Consider the following 20,159-nt stretch of genomic DNA (forward strand, 5'->3'; position numbering starts at 1 on the left):
TTATTTAAAAGCGATATATAGGTGATAAAGGCAATAAAAATGATGGAGGTATTTGTTTATTTGCGTATAATATGGATTTTTTTTAAATAAAGAACACACAATGTATATTTTCACCATAACAAAACCGAAAGAGTTTTATTCATTTTATAAGTAATTTTCATAGATTAAAGATTACTTAAACATAATCTATACAGGCAGTGCATTTGTAAGCAGTCGTGTGTTGTTTATGACTTGTCCTTCCGTTTCTATGTACTACACTGCATTCTGATTACAAACATTTGTCTATGAAATGAGACATTGAAAGTTGGTTCAACTTGTACATTGGGTAATATGATTGCGTGAAAATAACCGATGTATCTGATGACAAATAATTTATACTTATTACCTAAAATTAAGATATCCGCTTTTATATTCAATAAATTTTATGAACTGATAAGATAGACAAGATAGACTTCAAGGTATTTAACAAATAATTTTATTGATGAATACAGATAACAAATGCAACATGACAGTTAAACAAACAAAATATATAAAAAAAAATAGGATTTTTTAAAATTACCTTAAAATAATTCCTTTAGCAACTTAAATTTTTATTATCGTACTGAAAACATAAGATATTTTTCAGCTATCAGTATATACATACATATAACCATCAATATGTCAATTACGTAAGACACAATTTTTATCTAAGTTTTAGGTAAAATATGTTAAATGCTTTTGTTGAAAATCACTACGAACATGTTATCAAAGGATCAATAATGCCCGTGTGATAATGCTGGCTTATCAAAACGAATGAACATCATGACAAGGACTCTGCGCATGCGCTGCTGACCCTGTAATTCTAGTATATGTATGTGATACAATATTTGATTATGAAAAATATTCTATGTTCTTTTCAAGGTTGCAACTGTTTTGTTTTTCGGTCTAAGAAAGTTTAAAAAAAGAACATCATGAATGAATCTCGAGATACGCGGATGTAATTCCAACGGTACTGGCATTAAATGGCGCTAAATACAAACAACTTTTTTTTTAATTCTTCAAAGCGCTCGAATCGTTCGACGGCCAGCAAATCAAACTGTCTGATAAATCACAAGCTGATGCAGTCTGTGCATAGCTTTATATAAATCTTTTTAATCTGTGCATTTGAGCTTAGTTGCCTCGTAAAGATCGGTTTATTGTTCAGTTCGATTTTTAAACGTAAATAGCTGAAAAGTAAAAATAGTTTATGGATTGCTTTTGTCGAGGTTGTGACTGTCTCTGAGTATTTTGTATGTTTGAGTAGATGTATGTTAGAGTTTAGAACTGGATCAACGCGGTTTACATTAAAGACAAATCAGAAAATATCAATAAAAAGATATTAAAAAAAAACAAACCTTTTTTAGCTAGTGATTTAGGTACTTTAAATCTTTATCTGAATATTTTAAAAATAAAATGTGACAAGTGTCACCGCGGCTAATTGGCGCAGTGTCAACATAGCGAATTTGTATATGTGATCCTAAGTGATGTTCCAATTTTCTAACAAAAGAAAAAGTATAATTCAAAACCCGTTGACTCATTTAAACTTTAGCCAAAATTTAAAACTTTCATTTTTGGTGGGTATATTAAAACAAGTTATTTCATAGACGATTAAATCGTTAATCCGAGAATTACGAGTGGAATAGATAATAAAATTAGAACAGTTTATTTACACTGGACTTGAGATTGTAAAACGCATTTAGAATTTATCGTACATTTAGTATATTATGTAGTGTTAGTACATTTTTCATTTATAGAACCCTTTAATCGAGTTATTGATATATTTGAAACGAATGGATGTCACTCTGTTAAAAACGACACGTAACAATAATCATGTCATAATTGTATATAATTACTATTTGTTGCTATTTAGTATTAGATTCAGGGCTACAGCAATTGTATACCGAACGACCGAGTACCAAGTACCAGGCTGACATGAGTTCCAGGAGTTGCTGGTGTCGTCTTACGCATAAATCGTTCCCGCTCGTCAATTATGCGATCTATTTCTGTGCGTTTAATTGCTTTGCCCATGCGCAGCCAACGGGGAGTTTTTCCAAACGATGAGTTATTTGGGACACATTTTATAGTCGTCGCCATATTTTATTAACGACTGACTTTAAATAGACAAGTCCTTTCAGTGTTGTCATATGAAAAATCTAACTATGTGCGAGAATTTCAAAGCCTGAATAAAAATCTGTATATTTCTTGATTCTAAATCTAAATCTTTTTACTTATTACAAAAATATTTGTTTAGTCTTCATAATTTTGAATTCTTGTTGATGTTATTATTCTAGAACTTACGAGATAAAACTGGAATATTCAAATCACATTTTTATAGCAATTTCATAAATTTAATATCTATATAAATGTTGTGTGAAAACTAAACAGTTTCGTAAGATGGCGCCAAAATATGACTTTTGACAATTAAACATTGGAACTTTAAGAGTAATCTCTTGGACTAGGATGATTTCAAACATGACTAACTTAGTCTTGAACAAATGTTATCACTCATTCTTGTTTGTTTTACTATATCATTCTTTAGGGAATGCGGTGTCCAATTCGTAGGAGATATGTTTAGGAACAAGGGTGGTAGAAACAAGGTTCTTGTTAAATTGGACGGATATTTTTGTAATCTTACTGAGCGTGTCACTTCTCAGTTCTTGCCATAGATATAGGTATTCATTGCTCTAAAATGTTGTAGTCTACATTTCCTATATTTTTGTATTTGGAATCTTTTTAAAATTTGAAATTTCGTTCTTTCATATTTCGAATAAGTACTTATGTAGATTTAAATTTTTTATTTTATTTTATTAATTTAATTATATTAATATACAATTACAAACTAAAAATATATCTAATAACTAACCTTAAAATTTAATTATTAAAAAATATTATTAAAAGGAGTCCCTTTAGGCAAGGTTCCGAAGATACTAGCAGCGTTCCCTCTTTGAATAGCTAGACTAATTAATGATTTAAATTCACTACCACTTAGGCACTTCTGTATTTTTTATAACGTAAAGCAAGAAATATAAAGAAGTTAAATATACTTTAATATAAATTGACCTATAAACAAAATATTGACATTGATAAACTGTGAATATTTTTAACTCAAAGACTCATTCATAGCTTAAAATAAAATTGATAAAATATCAAATAACGTTATTGTTCAAATTAATTTATTGGTTATTGGTTTTTATAGACTTCTTGTGAGTCGAGTCACATGAAGTATTTTATTATCTCACATTACTGTATCGTTTGCCACGGCTTTGTCTGTAAAATAACGGTTCTTATCCCCCCAAAAAAACTTTAACCTAATACTATTTATAATATTACGATATTATATGCTTTCAATAAGGAAAAAAGTGCCTAGTGAAGTATTTTAATAGGGCATAAGTTAGTGTCATTGCTTATTTTGCATACTACAAATATTTTACTGTACAATATGTTCCAGAATATAAAGCTTCATATGAACCTAGGACCACCGACACAACGTGTACATTGCCCCAGAACTTTGTTTTACGAAATTTTTCGCTGTAGAAACTAATTACAATAGAGCAAAGTGATCTACTACAGTTTTATATTGATATGAATCCAAAAAATCTGCGATATCAAACAAAAAAAGCTTTAGGCTGTATAACATCGTACGGCGACCGAATTAATGCGAGTGAAACCGCAAAGTACAGCTAGTTAAAATATAGTTAACTGAGATTGATTGCATAAGCTTTTTATACATCACCGTAGCAAGCGAATGCGATTAGGTTGAAATTATTCAAAAGTTGTGTATTAAAAACATCTTTCGGAATGTAGATTAATTTTGTTGAAACGATACATAAGCGTATTCCTAATCCTAATACAAGGAATATTATATTTTAAATTGTTTCTATCTTTAACTTTGTCTTAATAAGTGTTTTTTAGATAAAGCCAATTCCGACTCGTCTCAAAACTAATAAAAAATATGACTAAAGATATTTACTTACATACTTAATACATTGGAATATTAACAAGGATTCCAAACCACAAAATTAAGGGGTTCCTAAATATATTTCTTATTGAAATCAATTACCATCTCTTCCAACGTTTCATTATGAAATTCGTAAACATAATCTCATAAAGCGAGATGAGTTCCGTTCGTATTTTAACGAGATTTTATCATAAAAACCGAGAATAAACTGATATACAACACCTGCTCCAATCGTTATGTTAATGCTGCTCATAATTTGAACTATACGTCCAAATAATTATAAACTTTCCTCCTATCAACATTCAAACTGATATCCTTTGAACCGGTTGACCAAATGCAAAAGAAATATTTCACCGTATCCAACTCATCAAAGTATAAAACCCACGCCAATTAAGGGAAATAAACACGTATTACGTATGCTATAAATCGATATCGGCGCTGAGAGAAGCAACAGTTACAACCTTTCAAGATAGTCGTAGACCCTAAAAAAACACACACAATAAGAGACCTTGTTATGAACTCTCAAGTGTCAGAATTACGTAACGTTGGAAGCGTCAGTTACGCCCTGACAGAACGCCCTGCGTTAACGAGATAAAGCGAGAGAGAAGATACAGTTCCGAACGTGAAAAGAAGAGAAAAGATAAACAGAACTCTCGAAAAACACTTGTGAGATAACAAAGGCTGGGTTCCACGAAGACGTCCAATAATTTGTCTTTTTAATACGGACTGCCATAGCTTTTAAATAATAGGTTTTTTTCTATCGACCTCGGTCAACTCCATTAGGTCGAGGGACTTCGGAAACTCATTACTTTTCTCTGAATTTCTTTTATGACATATTGTTTCAATGTCCTTGCCCGAGAACAAAAAAGGATAGAGCCTTGAACTCTCGCTTTACGGCTCTGAAAAGTACCTTTTTAACGTGGAAGAGACGTGCGGTAAAATAATCATGTGAAATTAAACACGAACTAAGCACAATAAAATGAAACGGGCATAAAAGGAACCAGTTCTGGCAGTCTATCGGTTTAGTTGTAAAAAGCCCATTCCATATAATATTACCCATTACAACTTCGTGAATCACTGCTCGGCCAATCGTCGTCAAGTTTGAAAATGGAACTCGAGTTCGATTTTTAATTGTTTAAACTTGATTCGAAAACATTTTGTTACGACCGTGGCTCCAAATCTATAATGTTTTTTTTTTATTTTTTCATCGTAAATATATAAGTTTATCTATTATAGTCTAAACTAATAGCTTAGACTAACAGAAAACCAAAAGACAACACTAATAACAGCTTGTTCCTCTAATTGGAGGGACAGGCCAACGTAGAACATAGACGTTTTAAAAAGCTTCCTACTATCCTTTAACCCTTATTAACCACATACGATTATAGGGCCTTAATAACTGTGAAATTCGCTAATGGCCATGTTAGAAACGTGCCCTTGCAAGAGTGATTTTATTCATTGGCAAGTGGCAACCCGCCGGCCGGAACTTGTTAATGAGCGATTAGTTGCAACTTACCGATAATACGACTAATAGCTGGGGTGGGAACGTCTTTGTGGGGTTTTTATTGTGTTCTTTTTTTAAATAATTGTTGTAATGAAGTATTTGAGTGGGGGTTTCAGTTTCGTAGAGAAGTTCGATTTTTTAAAATGTACACAGTAGTTAAATACGCCTGCACAACATTTTTGAAATTTAGAAAATTCTTGGTATACCTTTAATTTAAGTAAAATTTTATTCAAATATTTCACGAATAAATTAATTCCAATTTTGCTTAGCGATTTATTAAAAATAAATTGTTATACATTATGTCTGTGTTAATACAATTCCTCAAACTGTATTTTGCGAGTTTTTAAATTCTGAAGACTACTTAAATGTTACCTAACAATCTATTTGGTATGTAAATCCAAATAAACTCCATCCTCATACAAATGAAACAGTCTTTAAAATATCACCTTATCTACTACAGCTATCAATATTCAAACGAAATAGATTTGTAAAAACATTTTTCCCAGTCCCATGAATGCATTTCAACGAAATAAGGACCTTATACATATGGATTAAGGTTGATTTTCACAGCTGTTGAATTTAGCTAATCTTCGATGCCGTTTTTCACAAGCTTGACGTGTTTAATAAAACCAATTAACTGACAATTGGCTTCTTTAACTGATAATTTAGGTGTGTTGTGTAATCAACACTAGCGTTTTTCAACATAATACCATCTTTGTTGTGGATGTAAATTTTAAAACGCTTACAAACGGAATATATACCACGTTGACCACGCCTGCTATGGCGCTGAAATTAAGAAATGTAATGAAATTGCGTTTATTTTAGTAATTTTTTAAATATTTATTTAAAATTGTTGTAACAAAAAACACCAATGGCGCTACATGCCTTAGATTTCTGTATCTGGTTCATGTCTATAGGAGCTTTTGTGCCTGACACAAGGCAAAGCAGTTTTTCGATGATTTCCTTCACCGTATGTACACAGAAAGAATGAAAAGTCCATTGGTGTACAGTCGTGATTCAAAAGATGTGACAGTTGACCACCATTTAAGTGCTTCAATAAAATGAACAGATTATAGTGAAATCGTCACGTATCAGGTAGAATTCAAACAGTAGGAATTCTGTGTGTAAACATGTCTGTTTGCTCAGCTACCGTATACCACACGTGTCGTCCCATCACTAGCCGAACAAATATGCTATGACTTTGTAGGGATAGCAACGAAAGCCGAAAGCTCTGAAAACTTTAACTTTAGTTGTAATTGTCAACAATGTTTTTTTTTTATATTATACTAGGTAAAAGGGCAGGAGGATCTCAATACCGGCCTATGAAAAATGTCTACGGTATTTTGGTTTGGAAATAGTTCAGTGGTTCTACATAGTGGTGGTGTGCTACAAAATCTGCCTTAAAAACGCTCAGATGTAGAACAACAGACGTCGATGAAATACGAATGGACTTATGTAATCTGGCTCGAAGTCCGACGATGAAACTGAAAAGATTACACTTTTATGTAACATGAATAATAATGCTTATAATACGAGTAAGAAATAGATTCCCGTGTTACTGTCACCCTTATGATACTCTATTGTCGTTGGACGTATCTAGCGATTGCGAACTTTATCGCATTACAATACAGTTAAATTTTTATAGGCACCATTTTCAATCCCATCAATGGACGACTTTTTTGACCCGCTATATCTCACTTAGTAATGGATATACGTTTAAAATAGAGACAATTAAAAAGTGAAATACTTTTGTTGCCGACCATACGCGCAGGCGCAGCGTGACTTTTATTTCCCCGGTTAGCGGACTTGTTACCTCGTAGTCCCTAAACTCTTGGTAGACCTTGGACCTCCAAGATGAAACCTCTTATTATTTAGATTACTTTTTTCTGAAATTCAACACTATGTTTTACTATTTAATATATTTAAATATTACAATCACCTAATTTATATTAAAAATCCTGTCTTTCCTTTTTTCAAACTTCTTTGCTTCAATATTGTATTCGTAAGTTTTGAAATTTTTGCCCTTCGCAACACAAATTGCTTAAGTTCAATCATACAAAGTTTACTATAATTATTACTTATTATATATGAAATATTTAATGATTAACCATTTTAATTTAATTATACATTAATTAGATAATCCACTACACGTCTGTCCACAGACAAAACGAAATGGATTTTTCTCTTATTCAGTACATGTTCCATACAGTCAAAAGCTTATAAAGCTCGTTCCTAAACAGTATGCACACTCCTCTACCTAAACCCCCAATTGAAGTTATATAAGATTTATAAAAGATAACCGGCGCATTCGCAGCGAATTCTTTCTGATTTGAGCTATGCAAAACACTGTTATATCTCTTGACCATAAGGACGTCATTATAGGCCATTTTTTATTTTATTTAAGTTAGTTAAATATCAAGTACTAAAGAGTGCCTGTAAAATAGAACACAAGAGCAGAGTGTCTTCTCTTTAATAGAGACTGTAAGTAGTGTTATTACACTTACTTATATAAAAATCCTTTTTAGTAAAATAGGTGAGACTTACAATACTTATTAGTCTTAAGTAAGGCTAGATCGTAATAGTCCATGATGTCTTAGTGAAGACCTATGTATATAGAAAAAAATTAGGAATAATATTATTTTATAAATAGAATAAAATTCAAAATTTCAGAGTCAGACGTCCGAGACCGTGAGAGTGTCTATGAAATTTAAGAAAATAATGATAGTCAATCAATGATTCAGTATCATTTTTTAATCATTCTGATAGGAGTCACGAAGTTAAGATACGGTATCTCGATCATGAATTCTTAATGCAATTGGTGAGAATATAAGGTGTCTATATAATCATTAATTTGTAATTATATTTGATAGTTTTAAACATTTAAAAGATGGTTATACATCTCTATGATGACCCGAGATTTAAACTCAATTTAAATGTTTTTAAATTTCAATACAAGCTTCTGTTTTTGGTCCATCCGGCGTCATTTTCACCCCGTACGCCCTTCTATTTCGGTATCCCGGCCTCTGCATCCACTAGGTAACTTGCCCCCTAGAAGGTTGTTACACAACTATATTACATATAGTATATTGAATTACGCTTATAATTGGGCAGGCCGGACTAGAAATGAGTTTTCTATTTCCCTTAAAATATTATCTATCAAACATTCCTACCATAGATATTTCCCAACATGAGGCGGATGTCGTTCGAAATTTAAAAATTAAAAATATTTAAACGTCGAATATTGTGGGGTTTTAAGACTCATTTACAAGTTTTATCTATACAAATATCAAACTTTCGCCTTTCAAAGCATAGCTGTTGCGAATAATCCCCAATATATTCGCCATAATAGTATTGATAAATATTTATATTGTTGCCATATCCTCAGTTTTCCAATTCCCCGTAAGCATTTTATCTGATTGCTAGTCATGCACCCTAACGAACAGGGCTTTAAACACAGGTATAAGAACAGGGACGGATTCGATGCTTAGAATCTTCTATTTATAGAAAAAAATATTAGCATGACTAGAGGTCTCTTTTCAATACTTAAATTATATTTAATTAATCAAGAAAAGGGCGTACCCATTCTTTAAAGGCCGGCAACGCACTTGCGAGCCTTCTGGCAATCTGAGTGTACGCTTAACACCAGGTCCAGCAGCCTCCTTTCGGATTTTTCCTGTTACATACAAAAAACGGTATTAATGATTAATCCAATCATTTGTATTATTTTTCTGAATAATAGTGTCAGAATTAAAACTATGACCCAGAACTGAACAATAGAAAATAAGAATTGATTATTTTTCAACTCCATGTTATATTACTGCTAAAATTAACGTACCCAATATAATTTTTTTAGAGTTCGGCCCTGTTTTGGGTATATTATATTCGTGTATTTGTTTTGCGACAGCCTATTGTTATCGTTTTGGTAGTCCATAGGTTTCTCACTTCTACGTTTTCTCTGAATGATACTTACTTAAGATTTATTTTTATCCTAAAAATCCATTCCATTAAAATTATGTCAGCGCTTTAGTAAAATACAAATATTTCATGAATGACCAGCTAACATTTATTCTGAAATTTAAAAAAAAACACAATATCGATGTTGTTCGCATATACAATTGATAGTTCAGAAAAATGAAAGAATATGAGTTACATACTTGAAAACTGTCAAACTGATATTTGTTCCATATTGCATTCTTTATGTTCTAGGTCTTGCCCACTTCTTCTATTTGGAAGATGTTGTATAATATATATAAATAATTTTGTATAATATATATAAATAATGTTGTATATGAAAACCTTCTTGGGACACTATGTAACAATTATAGACTGACTGGCGAAACTGGATGGCTGGATTTTAAATATCTACTACAGAGATAACATACATCTCAAAAATTTTATCTGCTCGTGTTTTCTGTATTGTTAATACAATATGTTTAATACATATACATATTAACAATACAGAAAAAACGAAGAACCCACTAAGCTACTACTAAAGAAAAAATATTTAAATTCCTTATAAACTTAAGATTTAAAAACCATTTTTATACCTTATTCATAATATTACACTTAAATATTGTTTCATTTATTTTTGGTTTGGATTCTTATATTAAATTTATAATTACGTACTTAGCACGTATTATTGAGCTAAATTATTTTATTATATATTTAATGGTCACTTGAATCCTTGTACTCTCCTTTCAATCCATTAAACGAATTAAAGGTCGCTGTGTTAATAATTTTAACAGCAATAGGTATTTTTAATTTTTTATAACATTAAAATTATTTAAAATTTCAATTAATTGACATGTAGGAAATAGAAGTTCATACAAATTCGATGGCTGAGTAAGTAAAACTCATGAAGTGACCCAGCATTAATAAGTAATAATAAAATAATCGTCAGAACGATCCGTAACCTTGGCATAGCAACAACACCAGAAATATCAGCCCGTCTTGATTTTTCTGGACAGCTTGCATACTGTTTGTTTTATAAATAAGAAGAAATACATGCCAAAATCATCCGTTGAATATTAATTGTATATTAACTGCTCTATTTGCTTACGATACAAGAATAAAAGAAAAGATTATGGGTTGGATTTCTTGAAAAATATTGGAGATTAAGAAGAGTAAAAAAAAATGAATTGCAAGTTCTTCTCATTCGTTATACGCCCTTGATATGACAACTATTTTCTCACGTTTAAATGTGTACATGAGTCATGATGTTACATATATAAAAAACTTGTACATGGTGAAAAAAATTGTTGAAATGTTTGCTGTATATATGTATAATGTAAATAGAAAAAGAATTATTCTAACTGATTTTATAACAATTTATCCTATTTAGACTTATTTGTTTTTCCATAAGTAATCTCTAAATTACACATGCAAATTGGATACTCTTCAAAGATATTTTTTGGACATCCTGGAGGGTTTCTTGACACTGTAAATTATGGATATGGTATAAAACATTTTTTTCTATGAGCGTGTTTTATCGACTTCTGAATGATTTTTTAATTTAATATATTGGTTTTTTCTTTCTCGGGTTTCCAAGATATTTTGTACTTTTAAACATCATTTATAATGTTAAAGCAAAAATAAAAAAAATCTGTAATCAACATAAACTTGTAATACGAGTATAAGAAATGCCTTAAGATCGTTTAAAGGCCCTTCAAAAAATGAGTGTTATCTTAAGCTCTGGCAGAGGGCGATTAGGCGACACGTTCTTTAAATCCCTTCCTTATCATGTCTCCAGATATCTTTCAAGCACAATATTTGGGCACTTGAGGCTTTGTTTTGATTTTAAGTCTGCGGTTTCTACCTGGAAAGTAGTTTTTATTTTGAACTTTTAAACTAAAGTACATACAAATGTACGTAAATAATGGAACTTTTCTATAATATCGTTAATATAATTTCGACTAATTTCTTTTTTTCTACTTTAAAACATCTCTGCGTCAGGGTGGCATGCGGATATCGGCTATTAATCTGACCACAGAATTTTTCTATATATTTCACGAGTTTTAATCAGCACATTACTAGGAATAGATAATATAAAATGTAAATGTTTGTAATTAAATATTATGTATTCCTGGCAATATTTTCAGTGTAATTGTTTGTTTTATATATAATATTTGTTAGGTGTAGCATTACGAAATATATAAATAATATCAAACTGTTCATAATCCTAGAATAGATAAAATAATACACATGTGCTCAGTATAAACAAGTGTTTATTAGCCATTTTATGCCATACAGCAGTTTTAAACATAAAACACGATCTTGTTCTAAAGGTTAGTCTTATCTAAGAATTCATCGAATCCTTAAATAAAATAAGACTAAAATTTCATCCGGTTTTGTCTTTAGAAACTTTTGTTTTATACTCAGGGGTGTAAAGGTCTATACAAAAATGTCTATTGTCAGCGTTATGTACCAGGTAGTTAGTTTTCGGTAGTTTTAAAGTTTTCTATGGGCTGGTAAATATGTAGTATTACAAGACAACTCGTAGAAATTACGAATGTTTTTTATATTGCGTCCGGGTCGTATAGATATTATGACTACTTTAGTAAGTAAGCGTATTCTGAATTTTATGTTGTAAAGCAATCATTATATTATTGTAACTCTGATGTTACACTATTAAGTAGTTTAAGGTTACAGCTAACCTTTATTTACAAGAGCTTATAAACAAAGGAATAGTTTTTATAGTACCGACAAATATTAAAATATATATACTTATACAAATGTTTTTTTTTTATTATTTGCACTTGTAATGTTTATGATTTTATATCAGATACGCTTATATTAGTGCGTAAGCTAGCGTATAGTAGTGCAAGCTAGTTTTGCATGTATGTATTCCTACAGAAAAAGTAACTCATATGCATAACCTTTTGAAGAGTTAAACTTAGAGCCAAACGGAAACAAGCATCATTTCTGCGATGATTTATTATCGCCCCAGGTTCAAAACCGGACTGTGCAAATTATTTTCTTAATTACCTGTTAACTTGTCTTTGTGATGGATGAATTTTGGTAGGTTTTAAGAATAGCTAGTCGTGATTACTTAGAAACTCGTCAACAACAGAAATAATTTAATAATTTTGTTTGAATAGCATTTGAACCAATATTTTTAAAAAATATTAATGAAAAGTCCCGAAACCCTTACAATGACGCATTTGGCAGACATATGTCTTTTCTGTTTTTTCCTTCGCACGGTCAGTCTTGTGTACAACCCAACGAAATGTAGGCATATCATGTGTCTAAGTAACTATGTACTACTCTCTGTATAACATAAAATCCTGTTGTTCAGGCTGTTCAGAATTACTGTGAATAAGCCCTAACTTCAATACAATTCACAATTTACATTACGCATGTGTCCTTGGTATGCAGGACATTAAAACAATCGACCTACAGAACCTGTTCTATCATTTGTCGTTGCTTAGACAAACAATTTATTGCCGGGGAGCGTGTACCGTGAACTAATGAAGGGAAACGAACGGTTAACCTAACAAGCTTTTTAATACCAGTGCCTTGTTCCACGTGGATGCGCAGGCGCCATAAATACAGCGCAGGTACGCCCGCCAAACGAGATAGATCCTTTTTTGAAAAAAGTTCGCTGATATTCTAATTTCAACTGTAATACTGCCGAATACGGTTCAACTTCGATTGGGCGTTTGTAACACTATTTCCATAATTTACTTTGTGCTTTCTCGCTTCTGAAATAGAGCTCCTTTTACGGATTGATGCTCCCACACTTTTGTCGATGTTCAATTGAGTTTGTGTCCTATTTATACTGTATAGAGTCTTATTTGCGATGCACCAATTTTTTCTGGTCATACAACATTTTAGTGTTCTTTTGGCTTTTTTTTGTGACGAATGGTCATAAGTACAGTGGGTGTTTTCGGGGTCACCGAGGATAATAACTGTAAATTACTGTCGTAAGTTTTATTGAAATCGGCGCAGCGCGTTCTAATGGGATATTTAAGTGTCATACCAAGTTTAATGCTGAGCTTTCGCGGTTTCTGTGATTGAAAGCTTAAGCCATAATACTAATCTGTGACGATCGTATTTATCGGAATCTGCCAAGCAGGAAATTGATTTACAAATTTTGAAAAGTTTGTCAAGTAATTCAATTTAATATAAATAAATTCAGTACTTAATTGAAATCCTATGTAAAAAGTAAATATGTAACAATCTTGCTATTTATTAGTAACTAAGTTTGTTATTATAAATCTTGATTGATACTTCATTATATATGTATATGTAATATTTATGCAAAGGATCTATTCAAGTATTACGGATTCCCATAAAAATTAATACGTTTATGTATTATTTTGAGATCTTTGGTTACTTTTGCTGACAAGAGGAACGGGGGGGGGGGGGATTAATAAATTGCAGTAAATCAGCTTATTAATCAGCCCCGGATTCTTCAAATTCTACTGTAACTAATGATCACGAGACATAGATTTTTTGCGACCTCTAAGGTCTAAAATCCACTCGTTGCAATTACTATTTTTTATTATATAAAACGCGAGTATAAGTCAATAAAGGAAACCGAAACAAAACAATTTTCAGTCAATTAATTAAAACGAGATAGATAGCCTTACACAATAGGTGTGACGAGGACGATACTATAGAACCAGCTCCGCCGCGTTAATGAGGTGCTATGGGTCTGATTGTGGTGTGAATTTATATTGATAGTAATTATGATTTAAGAATTGTTTATAACTGCCATGTGTCCCATGAAATGTTTATCTAACAAACGTGTTATGGGCCCGTTTCTAGTCAAACGTTGAAGTTTATGATAAAAGTCCTGAGAACTGTCACCATTTTGCCATAACGTTTCTATTATCTATATATATAAAAGAAAGTCGTGTTAGTTACACCACTTATAACTCAAGAACGAAAGAACAGATTTGAGTGAAAATTGGTATGGAGGTAGCTTAGAGCCAGGAGACGGACATAGGATACTTTTTATCCCGTTCGACAGCGTTCCCGTGGGACTTGACATGAAACGTCAGTCACTATAAAAAGTGGTATAACAAATAAGAATCAGACTTGGAATAATAAAACGCAAATGATAGCTATGTAATTGACGTATAATGACAGCTATGTAATGACGTATATATGACAATTTGATATTTGTAAGAAATCAATATTCAAAATATTTCTATTAAATAAATACGTTTAATTATTTTTACAATTTACAATTTAATTATAATGATAGTGCTATTGCCCATTCGTATAAACAGTGAAGAGAACTATAAAACTCGGTATTGTCGTATGTATACAGTTCATCCAAAGAATGATGAATGTTTCTATTTGTTGTTGTTGTCGAATGACGCATTTAATCGAGTATTGGAACGGGAACGTGAATATGATCACCAGGAATTAGATTTAGTAGTTCAAACGAATGTACCCCTGTTGAAATACCAACAAAAGGAAGTTTATGATACTTTAATGAAGGCAAACGATGATGAAAATGGTGGATTATATTTCCTAGATGCCCTTGGTGGAACTGGCAAGACATTCCTCATGTCATTAGTTTTAGCAACTGTTCGGGCGAGATCCAACATAGCGGTTGCAGTTGCTTCTTCTGAAATAGCAGCCACATTGTTAGAAGGATGCCGTACGGCTCATTCAGAATTAAAATTACCGTTAAATCTTCAAACTATTGGAGAACCAACGTGTAATATTGCAAAACACTCAGCAATGGCCAAAGTTTTAGCGGCATCGAAAATCATCATCTGGGACGAATGCACAATGGCGCATAAACGTGCATTGGAAGCACTTAACCGAACATTAAAAGATTTACGCAATGAATCGAGATGTTTTGGAGGAGCAATGATTTTACTGTCTGGCGATTTCCGCCAAATACTGCCAGTAATTCCAAGATCTACGGCTGTCGACGAAAAACGCTTGCCTCAAATCGTCAAATCTATGGCGCTATGTGACGAAACTGCAGCTGACAACAAACATGAGAGTTACATTGCTTACTGATAAAAAAGAAGAAAAAGAATAACGATGTAGATGACCTGAACTACATAATGGTATGCGTTTGGTGGTTAGAAAATTGAAGAACAATGTAATTTACGCTACGATAATGATAGGAAAATTCAAAGGTGAGGAAGTTCTTATTCCGAGGATCCCGATGATCCCAACCGATATGCCGTTTGAATTTAAAAGACTTCAATTTCCGATACGTCTTGCATTTGCCATGACCATCAACAAATCACAAGGCCAATCCTTAAAAGTTTGTGGTTTAAATCTAGAACATTCATGTTTTTCCCATGGTCAATTATACGTGGCATGTTCACGGGTCGGAAGACCATCAGCGTTGTTTGTTTTTGCGCCTGATAATAAAACAAAAAATGAAAAAATGTGTATCACAAGGTACTTAAGTGAAGAGCAACCTATGTACTAAAATACAGAAATAATAATGAATGATTAATGTAGGTATTTAATTTTTTTGTATTTTTTCCAATAAAAAAACCCAAACTGCTTATTTATTGCCATTAAGGCGGAACAAAGTTCGCCAGGTCAGCTAGTATTAATCTATTAAAGTATGTACATAACAATTTTGTTTAGTTAAACTACAGGAGGTATTTAAAAAGCAATTTTAAGAGTGCAAAATTTTCTCATATTACACAACATAATATATTTGTATTGTCGAAACAGATACGTTGAGAATCCAAAAAGCTTCGCAAAATATTTGTTCACTGACGTCATCGCCTTCTATTTATCTTGGAAACGATTCGTGACCGAAACTCAGGGAATAAAAAAAAACAAAAAAAAACCTCGGTCCTTTCCGAGAAACGAACTTGTTAGTAACATTAATAACACCACAGGCCAGTCTCGTAATACCACGATTTATTGAGAAGTTTCGTTAATAGGGCGTTCGAAATTCAAATTTTTATTTATTGACATTTGACAAATTCAAAAATGGAATGTTGATTGCGCTTGACTTTTAAGAAACTAGAAGAAATTGGTCTATGTACAGGGCATGAAAATTTTGTTAGTAAGAAGTTTGATCAAGTTTATTTCGTAAGGGTTTTGGAAACAAATGGCATAGAATATATAGACATAGACTATGAAGTCTATACACATTTATCGAATTACAAATTTAAAATGTTCTTGTTCTTGTTCTATTTTTCTATGTTTTCTCTTTTTACTATGTTTGCTTTATCGTGTAACATGTAAGGTCTTTCGACCGTGTAGGTTTACAGCAAAAACCTTTTCATAAATGTATAATGCCATTATTATCGTGTTACAAAATAAAAAGTACACACTGGTCTCCTATATTCGCGTGTCATGATAGTTTAGCCTTGTTACTTGTACAGATAAGATTATGTCACAATAACATCGATTATCAAAATGGATGAACGTTCTCATTTCTAGTCTAGAAGTTATCTGTGGCTACTGTATTAATAGTCAAACATAGATAACTTATTATTGAAAAATTATGAACGAACAGGGCTCGCGTCGATTAACAGTGATTGGTAGAGACGCTGCTGATAAACCGTCATGTTAATGATAAACGATTCGTACGAAATTCAACCCTATCCCGTTCTTTTAAGGCGAGATGTTAAATGTCAAAGTCAATCTGTTTATAACTGTGACAGTTTACTATTTAAAAAAACAGCAATATTTAAGGCATTAAATTTCTGCATCTGTTTCGTGATCATGTCATCAGCCAAACAGCATTGTGTGGCTGACACACGCCGTTGTCTTTGAGTCTTAGGCATTTCGATTTCACAATATTTACCGTCCGCATTGAAAGTCCTTTGGTGCCATCCAGGGATCGAAAGCTCGGCTTCAGGGTTGAGTAGCGCATGCTCAAGCGAAAAGGTCCTACCTCCTTTTAATTAATATGCGTTCTCATTTGACGTCATTCATCCATTAATGCTTAATCTCCACAGATATAAATTGATCGATGATCCACCCAATGCTGATAAGTTTATCATTTTAGGTTTATCCATGTCACATATTATATCTTTAATATGTTCTATTATATAATACGATACCTAACCTACAAATGCACTCGTTTAAACGAAAACTATCGCTTGTATCAAACAAACAAACAAACAAAATATCTTAATATTAATCTAGGTGAACAAGTACTCTTATGAACGTCAAAAAAATTTAATTAATTGTAAATTTACATTTACTACCAGTTCGCAAGTCAAGGGCGTAGAGCGGGAAAGAAGAACTGACAAGAAACGATTTTATTTATTTAATTAATCGAAAGGGTTTAAAATTTTCATTCTGTTTCAAACAGCGGTCATGTTGAAGCACGCTGGGTTTCCAACGTTGTTGACACCCCAATGTACCGCACTGTACGATTTAGTTCTTTGTTTCTTATAAAAACAGCAAAGGAGTAGAACTCTTCGCCACCTTCCCCAGATAGTTTATCAGTGTCCTCAGAGCCATTAGGCATCTCACATATTGTGGCCAAACATCTGGTTAGTTCTGGAATAAATAATGGAAGTTCCATATGGGCTTTACAGAGTAGTCCTGCGGAAAATGTGGCTTGTAAATAAATACCTTTGCAATAGTTATTGCAGTATAGTTACACGCAAGTCATCGAACCCATCATCAATTATTCGACATAAATGGTCTGTAATTGCTTTTATCTTGACATCTGCAAAAAACACAGATAATAAAAAGTATAGGTCAGTTTCAACGTCCATTTTCCTTTATAGTGTATCTGTACGTGGGTTGTAAGTTAAATTGTCTATGCTATAGTCTATGCTCATTTTACGACGGTGGTATATTCGTAACTATTTTGTCCCTGTATTTTTATGTTTCGTATTTACCTCTGAGTTAATGAAACAAATTGTCTTAGTAATTTGTATCATCTTCATTAATAATACATTTAGAATTTTTTAGCCAAACATTCATTCCTAATAGTACTAAATACTTTGTTCGCAGTTTCGATTCTTCCATTCCGATGAAAAACAATGCAATGCATACAAACAAATAATTTGTCTATAATAATTCTTACCCCAAATATCAACAGTTACCCCACATGTAATTGAAGTACAAAATTGGCCGTGAAAGGTGGACAATGGTCCTCACGTAAAAATCTATCAATTGGGGTAAACATGGAGTGGGGTAAACTGATTCTGACTTATTCAATTACGACCCTCTTACGACGGACTATTCTAAGCCACATGATATTCACGCACGATATTGCAGCGATACAATGTCAAATGTCAATGACAATTTAAATTTTCTCACTAAGTATTGAATGTATTTCTTTGAGAAATAAAATATCGGGACAAGGACAAGGACAATATTAAGATCTTCAACGGTCTAAAATTGTGTTTCCCTACGTGACGAAATTGAAAATAGAATTAAGCCCACTGCATACGTGACGGGTAAATACTTCGGACGGGACGTGAGCGGGACGGGCACGTGATTGCCTCGTTCAAAACGGGAACGTGGTGCAAACGCATACGCACCGTGATATTGATTCGGATCTAACGTGCTAGTGTTGTGAACAACGAAAGATGGATTTTTCAATTCAAGAATTGGCTTTAATTGCTATTGCTCTAGATGACGAAGAAGCTACGACCGTCAAGAAAAAAAGGAGATTTTCTGTGATGTGATCGAAGCACCACCTAACAGCGGATCTTTATTTTTTAATTATAAATCGACATTTTCCATTGTTTTATTGGCCCTTGTAGATGCAAAATGCAATTTTATTTACGTAAATGTTGGAGCTCAGGGAAGAAATCACGATGCCGGAATTTTTACAAATTCTTCACTAGGGCAACGTTTAATGAATGGTACTCTTAACGTACCTCAACACAGAAATTTACCCGGTACAAACATTATTGCACCTTTTGTTATCATTGGTGACTCTGCCTTTTCACTAAAAACCTATTTATTACGTCCGTATCCATACAACAGTGGAAACCGCGAATATGACGTCTTCAACTATCGGTTAGGTCTTGCTCGTCGCTGTGTGGAAAATGCTTTTGGTATTCTTACTCAGATATTTCGAATATACCAGGGAAGAATCAAAATGAATCCAGATTCGGTAGATAATGTAATACTAACAACGTGCATATTATACAACTTTATAAGAAAAAAATGTGAAAATGATGTTCAAAAAAGTAACACGTTACAGGATTCGAGTCTTAACAATTTATGTCCTCAAGGCGGTGGTGCATCTCGACAAGCATTTGGTGAACGAGAAAAATTTAAAGCATTTTTCAATTCTTCTATAGAGACTTGTAACATGCATAATGAATGAATTGCTTACTTGTGGTTAATCTGTTATAATATAAAGTATCTGAATATTAAGTTTACTTTTATTATTGTGTTATAATACCTGTTCCATGTCACGTCATCACCATTAAAATTACGGGTGAAACTCACTCCCTTATAATAAAAAAGTTTAACTGTAATTGCTACATATTAAAAAATAATAACTTTTTAGTTATGAATACCACAATATATGCATTAAAATAACACTACCGTTTTCAGTGAATGATAATTCCACAGCAATTTTACGCCATAGATAATTCTTGTATTTTGTGTCTAAATACTGTGAGCTCGCTAAATTATATAAAGCTGGATATGAGCGTACACACTCAATAAGTTTTTCGTCGTCCATTTTCGATAGGTACTTGGATTGGATCAAGGCGTCACTACTTATCTCTCCGTCACGTACGGAGCGACTGTTCA

General features: G+C 32.5%; 1 protein-coding gene across 7 annotated transcripts in view; it reads left to right on the plus strand.

Moving 5' to 3' along the window:
* The window catches only part of LOC110998995 (protein pangolin, isoforms A/H/I/S), a 112,571-nt gene that overhangs the window by 23,417 nt on the left and 68,995 nt on the right, over window positions 1-20,159 (plus strand). The window lies entirely within an intron of this gene.

Source organism: Pieris rapae, chromosome 13 (genome assembly GCF_905147795.1).
Source record: "Pieris rapae chromosome 13, ilPieRapa1.1, whole genome shotgun sequence".
NCBI lineage: Eukaryota > Metazoa > Arthropoda > Insecta > Lepidoptera > Pieridae > Pieris > Pieris rapae.